This window comes from Portunus trituberculatus, chromosome 38 (assembly GCF_017591435.1).
Source record: "Portunus trituberculatus isolate SZX2019 chromosome 38, ASM1759143v1, whole genome shotgun sequence".
Lineage (NCBI taxonomy): Eukaryota > Metazoa > Arthropoda > Malacostraca > Decapoda > Portunidae > Portunus > Portunus trituberculatus.
This window is the reverse complement of record NC_059292.1, coordinates 10,463,113-10,473,112: the sequence shown is the minus strand read 5'-3', so window position 1 is coordinate 10,473,112 and position 10,000 is coordinate 10,463,113. Positions and strand designations below refer to the sequence as shown.

Sequence of the window (10,000 nt, the reverse complement as noted above, 5' to 3'; positions counted from 1 at the left end):
CTCTCTCTCTCTCTCTCTCTCTCTCTCTCTCTCTCTCTCTCTCTCTCTCTCTCTCTCTCTCTCTCTCTCTCTCTCTCTCTCTCGTTACCTTTCCCTTAATCATTTCTATATTGCGTCTTCCGTTTTTTTTTTTTCTCTTCCTCTAATCATCTGCTGTTCCCTTTTTTCCTGGTGTCTTCCTTCGTCTTCAATATTGTCCCTGTCTTCAATTTTAGAGGTGAGTAGAGGTCATGGCAGGGTGACCGGAGGAATAGCAGGGCTGGGGGGGGGAGAGAGAGGGCAAGGAGAGGGAGAGGAATGAGGGCTCCGAGGAAAGGGGAGAGGGAAGTAAAGGTGTTGACAAGCCAGCACAGGTGTGTTGTGCGTCTACCTGTCGTGATCACCCCCTGATTAACCTGTTCACACCTGCTCGCCCGCAACCATTACCGCTGTATCCTCTTCTTTCCTCTCTTTCTTCTCCTTCTCTCCTCTTCCATTTTCTTCTATTTTCGTCTCTTTCGTTCCTTGCATATTCACTTTACCTCTTGCACATTCACTATAACGTATTTTTCGTTTTCCCTTTATTTTATTTTATTTACCATTAGTATTTTGTGTTTTTTAAGGGTTTTTATCTTCTTCTTCTTCTTCTTCTTCTTCTTCTTCTTCTTCTTCTTGTTCTTGTTCTTGTTCTTCTTCTTTACTTTATCCTCCTCCTCCTCCTCCTCCTCCTCCTCCTCCTCTCATGGTCGTGTATCTGTCAGTCACCAGTTTTTAGGGGGCGGCAGTGTCTTGTCGAGAGGAACACTACACACACACACACACACACACACACACACACACACACACACACACACACACACACACACACAATAGTGCAATCTCGTGTCCTAATCGGCAAGAGTCTGTGTTGTTTATCATTATTCATTTTATAGGAGGGAGATGAGAGGGAATGAGTGGGCGGTTGAGAGAGAGAGAGAGAGAGAGAGAGAGAGAGAGAGAGAGAGAGGGGCTTTTGTTGATGTGGAAGAAGAGGATGGGGGTGTGGAGAAAAGCAGGTGTGTCATGGGGATGGGCTGGGAAAGATGGGAGGGGGGAAGGGGTGCTTAGATGGTGTAATGCAGTTGGGGGTGGAGGAGTAGGAGGAGGAAGAAGGAGGAGAAGGAGGAGGAAAAGAAAGTGAGATAAAGATGGAAGTGGAAGGAAATTCAACACCACAGTGAGTTCTTTGTTTGGGGCTGATGTGCTCACCTGCCCATAAACTCCGTACCAGAACCACTTTCCTACCTTTGCTGTTTTTCTCTCTCTTTCTCCTCCTCCTCCTCCTCCTCCTCCTCCTCCTCCTCCTCCTCCTCCTCCTCCTCCTCCTCCTCCTCCTCCTCCTCCTCCTCCTCCTCCTCCTCCTTCATTGTTTTATCTTTACGCATTTCCTTTTCACTAATTCCTAATATGTTCCGTCATTTTTATCATCAAATTTTCTGTTTCTTCTTCTTCTTCTTCTCCTCCTCCTCCTCCTCCTCCTCCTCCTCTTCCTCCTCCTCCAGAAATGATTTACGTAAGTTATGCACGCAATCCAAAACAATTTTCGCGGCGGCGCGTTTCAATCTCAATAAAAATCGTGTTTCCCTTTCCCTTTTTGTTATTTGCACGCATGTGATTTCATCCTAATGTTTCTTCTTTCCTTGCTTCTGTGCGATGTCGGTAATTATTGTCATTAACGCATCTTCCTATTCTCCCCATGTTTTATCTCCCATTTTTGTAATTTCCTGTGTATTGTTCTTGTATCGCGCTATTATGACTTTCTTTCCTTCTTCCTCCTTTTTTTTTTTTTTTCTCCTCCACTTTTCGTTTCGTCGTGTCTCCCTCCTACCTTTCCTCCCACACGCAGCTCACCTTAACTCTCTCTCTCTCTCTCTCTCTCTCTCCCCCCTTCACTATCTCTACAAGGCTATATCGGCAACATTAAAGACACATTCGAGCTAATCACCTCTTTTACCTGGCAACTTTAACCCTCACCTTACCCTCAATTAATTTTTGGGACCTATGCGTACTGTCTTTGTAGTGCAAGCCTCACCTGTAATCATAATTGTTGAGTGTCCCGCGGGTTGTAGTGTTGGGTTTGAATAATTGCGGAGATGGGTATTGCAGCATTAAAGGGTTGGAGATGGAGGAGATAAGGGCGGGTGAGGTGAGGTGAGGGTTGGGGAACACCTTAATTATTCAACAGGTAACACGAGGCACCGCTTTAATTGTCCGACAGGTAAGAGGAGATAATAGCGCTATTTTTTTCTTACTTATTTTTATCTTCGTTTTTTCTTTCTCGTGTTTTTTTTGGTTATTTATCTATCGTCGTTTGGTGGAGGGATGGGTGGTAGGTTTGATGTATTCTTCCTCTTCCTATTCCTCTTTTTGTGTCTGTTATTTTTTAGGGTCATTGATGTAGATGTTGATGCTTTTTTTATTTTTTTTTTTTTATTTTCGTTATGTTTTTTATTTTATTTTGTTTTATGCTTTCCTCCTCAATCTTGCTTTACTTCTAATAATTCTTATACAAAGATATTTTTCTTTTTATCACATTTTCCTTCATTCATTCTTTTGTGTTGCTTATCTTCTATTCAATATTAACCCCTTCAGTACCAGGACACATTTTTTATCCCAAGTTTTGGATCTAATTAGATGTTTTTTTTATTGACATTAGGAAGGGTTTATGGAGGACAGAAGATTAATGACCAGTCTTCACTATTCTAATCCCCCCACACAAGTATCTGAAGCTGTATAAAGTCAACAAATTTTATGCAGAGTAAATGTGAAAACGCGTCGTGGCACTGAAGGAGTTAAGTATGTTTTGAATCTTTTCTTGATTATATTTTATTTTTCCTCAGAGCCTTGCACTTAATTTTGATTACTTCCTGTAGTTATATCTTCATTTTATATCTTCTGTTTTCTTTAATTTCACAGCATTTTCTTTTGCGTCTGGCTTTATTATACATACTTCTTCATCTATCTGTATAACTATTCTATCTTTTCCTAGTGTTTCATTTTGTTGCATCTTCCGGACGCTTTATTTTACAAGTTTTCGTTCTGTGCATACCTTCGTTGTCTTTCTCGTTTCCTTAATTTTCCTGTCCTATCACCCTGAATCTTACATTGCTTTATTTCACACCCTGTTTGAAAGTACGTGTTTTCCCTGTCACACCTTTTTCTCACGTCCCTTTCACTCTTTCACTGGCCATGGACGAGAAGAGAGGGAGGGAAAGGTTGGAAAAGGATTGAAAGGGTGGGGGGTGAGATGTGTGTGTGTGTGTGTGTGTGTGTGTGTGTGTGTGTGTGTGTGTGTGTGTGTGTGTGTTTATTGTGCCTCTTGACCACGACAAATATGGCGATCAAGTCATAATCCCGCCACAACAATGGGATCAGATCTCCCCGGGTGTCGCGAGAGGGGTTCTAATCCTCTGCTGGAGCCTTTTATTGTCTCCACTCAGGTTCTGAATGTCACCTCAACACTCAACATACTCCTCGCCCTTCTTCTTTTCTTCTCGACCTTCTTTTCTTCTCCTCTTCCGCCTCCTCTGTTGTTACTCATCTTTGCTCTCGTTTTTGTTCTCTAACTTTTTTCTTATGAATTTAACCGATTCATTTGACATTCTCTCTCTCTCTCTCTCTCTCTCTCTCTCTCTCTCTCTCTCTCTCTCTCTCGGGTAGTTTTACGTCTTATTTTCGTCTGTTCTCTTTTTTTTTCTTGAATTTTCCTCCTCCTCCTCCTCCTCCTCCTCCTCCTCCTCCTCCTCCTCCTCCTCCTCCTTCCCGCCTCAGGAATTATCGGAGGTCTGATAATTAAGACACGGAACAGGGGGAGTAAAAGTAGGGAAGGTAGGGCTCGGCCACACTCACCTGTCACTTTTAAGGTTTCCAAACACTTTAGGAGGATCCCTTTCCCCTCCCCCACCGCTAATCTCACTCTCACTTAGGCTCTGATCCTCCCTGTCCGGCCTATGGGATTCACGCCTCTATTGTGATCCTCCATCGCTCAAGGGCTCAAGACACTTTGGGTTTAGCAGAGAGGCTTCGATTCCTTTTGATTTTTTTACTAGTGCTGTTTACAACTTGATAACACGGTCAGAGAAGGGACTGGGAGGTAAAAGTGTACTTAAAATGACCTCTTTCATTTTCGTTCTCCTCTCTTTGCTGTCTCTCTCATTCTCTTTTTCTCCTTTCCTTTTTTTTTACCCGATTCTTCTCCCAACGCTTTCTCAGTCATGAAAATTCCGGACAGGTGTACTGTTAATTGGATGAGATTGCACCTGAGATTTACCTGTGTTTTTGTGGTATTATTATTTTTACGTGCCTTTTTATTATCGTTCCTCCGCATGCTATATTCGGATGTGTGTGCGTAAGTAAAGCTTTTATGCTGCATTACGTGAGGTGAATAGCTAACACTCGTAGACACAATGCTTCTTCTCTTCCCCTTGTATAGCATTGACCACTTCGTCCTGCCACTCATGCTGGGCTTCTCTTCTTCAGTGACACGAGACATTCACACACTGTCCTGTCCTCCCGCTGTACGTCTCCACAGGCACCACAAACACCACCGTCTTGAGGCCTTATCTCCTTAATCATCTTTTGTATTATTTACGTCACGGTTGTCATTACCACGGCCCTCCTGTCACCGTCCCTCTCTCTCTCTCTCTCTCTCTCTCTCTCTCTCTCGCGTAGTCTTTTTTTTTTTCTTCTTCTTCTTCTTCTTCTTCTTCTTCACTATTATCATCATGTTGTTGTTGTAGGTGTAGTAGTAGTAGTAGTAGTAGCAGTAGTAGTAGTAGTAGTAGTAGTAGTAGTAGTAGTAGTAGTTGTTGTTGTTGTTGTTGTTGTTGTTGATGTTGTTATTGTTATTGTTGTTGTTCTCCTCCTTCTCCTCCTCCTCCTCCTCCTCCTCCTCCTCCTCCTCCTCCTCCTCCATATGAAACCTCACAATCATCACATGTAATCAGCGAAGCATTGTCTAACCACAGGTAATGAAAACCGTTGTGTGTGTGTGTGTGTGTGTGTGTGTGTGTGTGTGTGTGTGTGTGTGTGTGTGTGTGTGTGTGTGTGTGTGTGTGTGTGTGTGTGTGTGTGTGTGTGTGAGAGAGAGAGAGAGAGAGAGAGAGAGAGAGAAAGAGTGAGTGAGTACAATTGTGTCCTAAGGCGGTGCATATAATTATCAAGTGTGTGGAGTACGTAAAATAACCTTAGAATGCATATGTGTTATGTTAATGCATTATGTACACACACACACACACACACACACACACACACACACACACACACACACACACACACACACACAGCCACTTTACAGTTGGTGTGGGGCAAGGATACTTAAGAGCACACGTGTGGAGCAGCAAAGGAAGGCAAGGCGAGGCGAGACGAGGCAAGGCAGGCGGGGAGGTTCGTTATGGTGTTATGGTGTGTCCCTGGCCGGCGGTTAAGTATAGCTCCCTCGAGACCCTGGACACGTGGATGAAATGTTTGAGTGAGTAAGTGAGAAAGTGGATAAGTAAGCGGATGAATGTGTGAGTGAATAAGTGAGTGAACAAATAAGGAAGTGCTCGCATTTAAATGATATAATAGATAAAATTTTACCCTTCCGTGTTCTGGTTTTTTACGTAGTTAGCAGACGAAAATTTAGTAATGTTGAATAGACTACAGACACGATTTCACCTCTTCAGTACCGTGACGCATTTTCATATTCATTCTGCTTACTATTTGGCGATTTTATCAAACTTCAGAAACTCGTGTAGGGATTAAAACCGTGAAAACTCTGGCCACTTAATCGTCTGACCTCCATAGACCCTTCCTAATATCAATAAACTCATCTAATCACACCAAAACTCACTGTAAAAATACGTCTCAGTCTTGAATGGATTAAAGGGAACAAATAACCTGATTACTCAAATAATGCATTTTTTTATGAAGTTAAGATGGTAACAGCGCTATATTATTTGTTCGAGTATCTATATTATGAATTTTTTATTTGAAACATAAGAATCTAAATCGTTTTTTTTTGGAAAATAAGGTGGTCTTAAAATCTTACTCAGATAATATTATGTTTCATCTTTGTGCATAATGAGGCCAATCTTCTCAAAAGTTTTCAGTCTTTTGTTGCTTTACTACGGCTTTTCTGCTGCGCCTCTTCCCCGTCCTTTCTTGTGAGTCATTTTCATCCTGTCTCTTTAATACATATTGATCTTGCTCAAACATACATACATCACATACTTGTTTACTGGAAGAGCGTTACTTGCCTGCCGTTTATCTGTCTTGTTAACCTTTCACCCACTTCCCGACATCAATCAGGCGCCAATACTGAAAACTTATAGTTCTCGTTTCTCTTCGTTACCATTTGATACACTCCTTCTACAGAGGCGTGTGTGACGGGAGGGGAGAAGGGAGAGCAACAGCGCTAGTCCTTGTAATATATATCCCTTAGTGATTCAAGGTGATCCTTCTTACATTTAATTAGACTGCACTGTACTTGATTGTATTAATTTTCATATGTATATTTTTACAGTGAGTAACAAACGGGATGGAGGGGGTGGGTCCCATACTGTGTGTAGTTATAAATATGGATATAAGTTTAGTAATTGGAACATTGAATGATTATTTCATATATGTATTTTCCACGAGAAGAGACTGGGCTTTGGGAAATGTTTGTTTAAAATGTTTCTGTTATTGTGGATGATGGAGACGTTGTAGTGTAAGATGTGTACTTAGATTGAAAATCGTGTATGGGCTTGAGATAAATGGAGCTGTGTATGAAGGATAATTCTGTTAATTTGTATCACCCTGGTATTATAGTATTTTAGATCATACAACAGGGTGTCAGGATGAAGGGTGACGCTCGGAAGGAGAATCCAGGGGTCATCTCAGGGCTACCTACGGCAGAGGAAGGAGATTAAAGGGATCTGACATGACCTTTTCTCGAGAATTAAATGATCCCTCCCATCTCCCTCTCTCTCTCTCTCTCTCTCTCTCTCTCTCTCTCTCTCTCTCTCTCTCTCTCTCTCTCTCTCTCTCGTGCACTATGATGGACTAGAAGGGTTGTGGTGATTCACTTGTTGAGTTAATTTTTGTTAAGTATTAAACATTACATGATATTCTTACTTTAGCTCCACTCCTGAACCTCTCTTGCCTGACCACCACATTTTGTGCCTCACTTACCTTGTGCTGCGCTTACCACCTCACTTTTGAACCTCGCGTCAGCCAGTCTCTGTATAGGAAAGGGCGTGCCATTGCCTCCAGCTGCCCTCGCTCTCTTGTGTTCTCTACGTCATGCTTAGTAATGGCGTGGGAAGATGTCTAGAGTGGCCTTCATCTTGTTACCGCCTTTTAGTGTTATGGTCGTCCTTTGTTATCATTGACGACACTATAAAATTAGGTATGACCACGCACACACACACACACACACACACACACACACACACACACACACACACACACACACACACACGGCCCGGTAGCTCAGTGGTTAGAGCGCTGACAAACCAGAGGACCGGGGTTCGATTTCCCGGCCGGGTGGAGATATTTGGGTGTGTCTCCTTTCACGTGTAGCCCCTGTTCACCTAGCAGTGAGTAGGTACGGAATGTAAATCGAGGAGTTGTGTGTGGTGTGTGGTGTGTGCCTGGTCTCAGGCCTATCCGAAGATCGGAAATAATGAGCTCTGGGCTCATTCCGTAGGGTAACGTCTGGCTGTCTCGTCAGAGACTGCAGCAGATCAAACAGTGAATTACACACACACACACACACACACACACACACACACACACACACACACACACACACACACACACACACTAATGATGATTATAAATATGGGTCTGAAAATAGAAATAAAGAGGTACAAAATCATTACGGCACTGTATTACATAAGTGTCTAATTTGGTGATCATGGGAAAGACTGTCTAGCAGCGGAAAGGTTTATTACACAAGGTAAGCTCTGAGAACAGGTGATGTAATTTTCTTACTTCCCGTTTTTTCTTTAGCCATATAATAAAAACATTTTATTTGACGCTTTGAGAGAAAAGTTGAAATAGAAAATACATTGTGTTCAATTAACGCTTTATCTATTTATTATCAAACATTTTTTTATCCACAGGCAGACTTGCTTTAATTTGAAAAGGCGGTGGTGGCGGGTGCACAATACCAGCTGGTGTGTGGTGGGTGTGCGCGGCCTGGCGTGAGTGTGAGTGGTGGGCGGTGGTGCGGCTGTGCTTTGTTAACTTTAATTAGTACCTATGCTCGCGCTCTTTCTCTTAAAACTCGCATAGACTCACGGTATTCACTCTGATGCTTTCCCTGAATTGTCGTGTCTATAGAGCCTCATTATGCTTAAATACAGTCAGGACACATGCGTAGACAACCTTGAACAGTGTAATTATAAGTAGCTTTATAATACGCAATACAACCTTAGATAGCCTCTAGATAATCACACGTATACAGTCAACTGATGATACTTGCAATGATCCATAAAACGTACTTTCAATTTTGCACTCATAGCCGTTGTCTGATACGTAAAGAGAAAAGTCTAAACAACCTGATTCATACATGGTAGTATACTTGCTCTCAGGTTTTAGGCCACAAGCTTTAGGTCATATGATACTTTTACAAACTCATTACGAACATTTTCTAGATACTACTATAGTCATATAATGCATATATATAGTCCCATGATACTTGTGCAGCTTCATTATGTGACAGTCATGAAAAACAAAAAGCCTTATGACTTTTACGTAACTCCATGGAATTACGGAGACTCATTGTATTTAACTTCACAATATTTACAATGTCATGAGACTTATAGAGAACTCTTGATAATTTTGCACACTCATCTAATATATACAGGCCTCATGATAATACTTCCCCAGCTTCATGACACTTAGCGAAGCCTTCTCTGCCATCGGTCGTCTGCTCATTCCCTCCCTTTTATTAACATTCCTCCCCATTCCCATTAACGTGCCTCACTTTTATTAGTATTCTACCTCAACTTCTCCTTCATTCCTCTCTGCATTCATTCCCGCCACCCAACCCACCCACCCAACCTTCGGGTAATTTCCTTCACCTTTGTTGCTGCTGCCTGACGAGGAGTGGGAGTTGGGGAGGGAAGGACGGGGTTAGGGAAGGGGTAGTGTAATTTCTAGCTTCTCTGTTTTTTTTTTTTCTTTTTATCTCTTTGTTTTCAGTGCAGTCACTTTCCTTTCATGTTTTTTTTTTCTTAGTGTTTCAGTCATTCTCTCTCTCTCTCTCTCTCTCTCTCTCTCTCTCTCTCTCTCTCTCTCTCTCTCTCTCTCTCTCTCTCTCTCTCTCTCTCTCTCTCTCTCTCTCTCTCTCTCTCTCTCTCTCTCTCTCCCTCTCTCCCTTCCTTTATATTTTGCCTGTATGACACTAGATGGTTACCTGTCGCTCCCTGAATGTCTCTTATTTTATGCTTGAATCGCTCTCATTCCAAGGCAGCGTCTACAGCGAGGGGCAGTGAGGCATTTTACCAGCCACTCTTATTCACTGCTATTCATTGTGGCTGCTTTCATGTTATATCACCTACGTTTGGTCTTTGTCACAGGTAAATCTCATCGTCAGTGCAAACTTTATTATTTTATTCTCTTTTTCTCTCGTCCATGCAGTCCCTTCTACATCTTTACATGGCAAATATATCACGTGTTTGTCACCCGTGTTGCTATGACTCAAACCAACAAAGGTGTGTGTGTGTGTGTGTGTGTGTGTGTGTGTGTGTGTGTGTGTGTGTGTGTGTGTGATCTTTGTTTCTGAGTTTTATGATGTCTGATCTCGACTATATTCAAAGATGTTTTCATGAGTCTAGTGTTTGTTTAAGAAAGATTATGTACCATCAAAGAGAAAGAACACTCATGAGAACCCAACTAATTATCTCGGTGGCCTTTGAAAATATTTATGGTAAGTGAACAATGCGCCTCTCTCTCTCTCTCTCTCTCTCTCTCTCTCTCTCTCTCTCTCTCTCTCTCTCTCTCTCTCTCA

The 10,000-nt window shown here is 42.2% G+C and overlaps 1 long non-coding RNA gene across 1 annotated transcript in view; it reads left to right on the top strand.

Annotated features, from left to right (window-relative positions):
- LOC123515198 overlaps positions 1–10,000 on the top strand; it is a 165,062-nt gene that overhangs the window by 97,021 nt on the left and 58,041 nt on the right. The gene's annotated exons all lie outside the window — the stretch shown is intronic.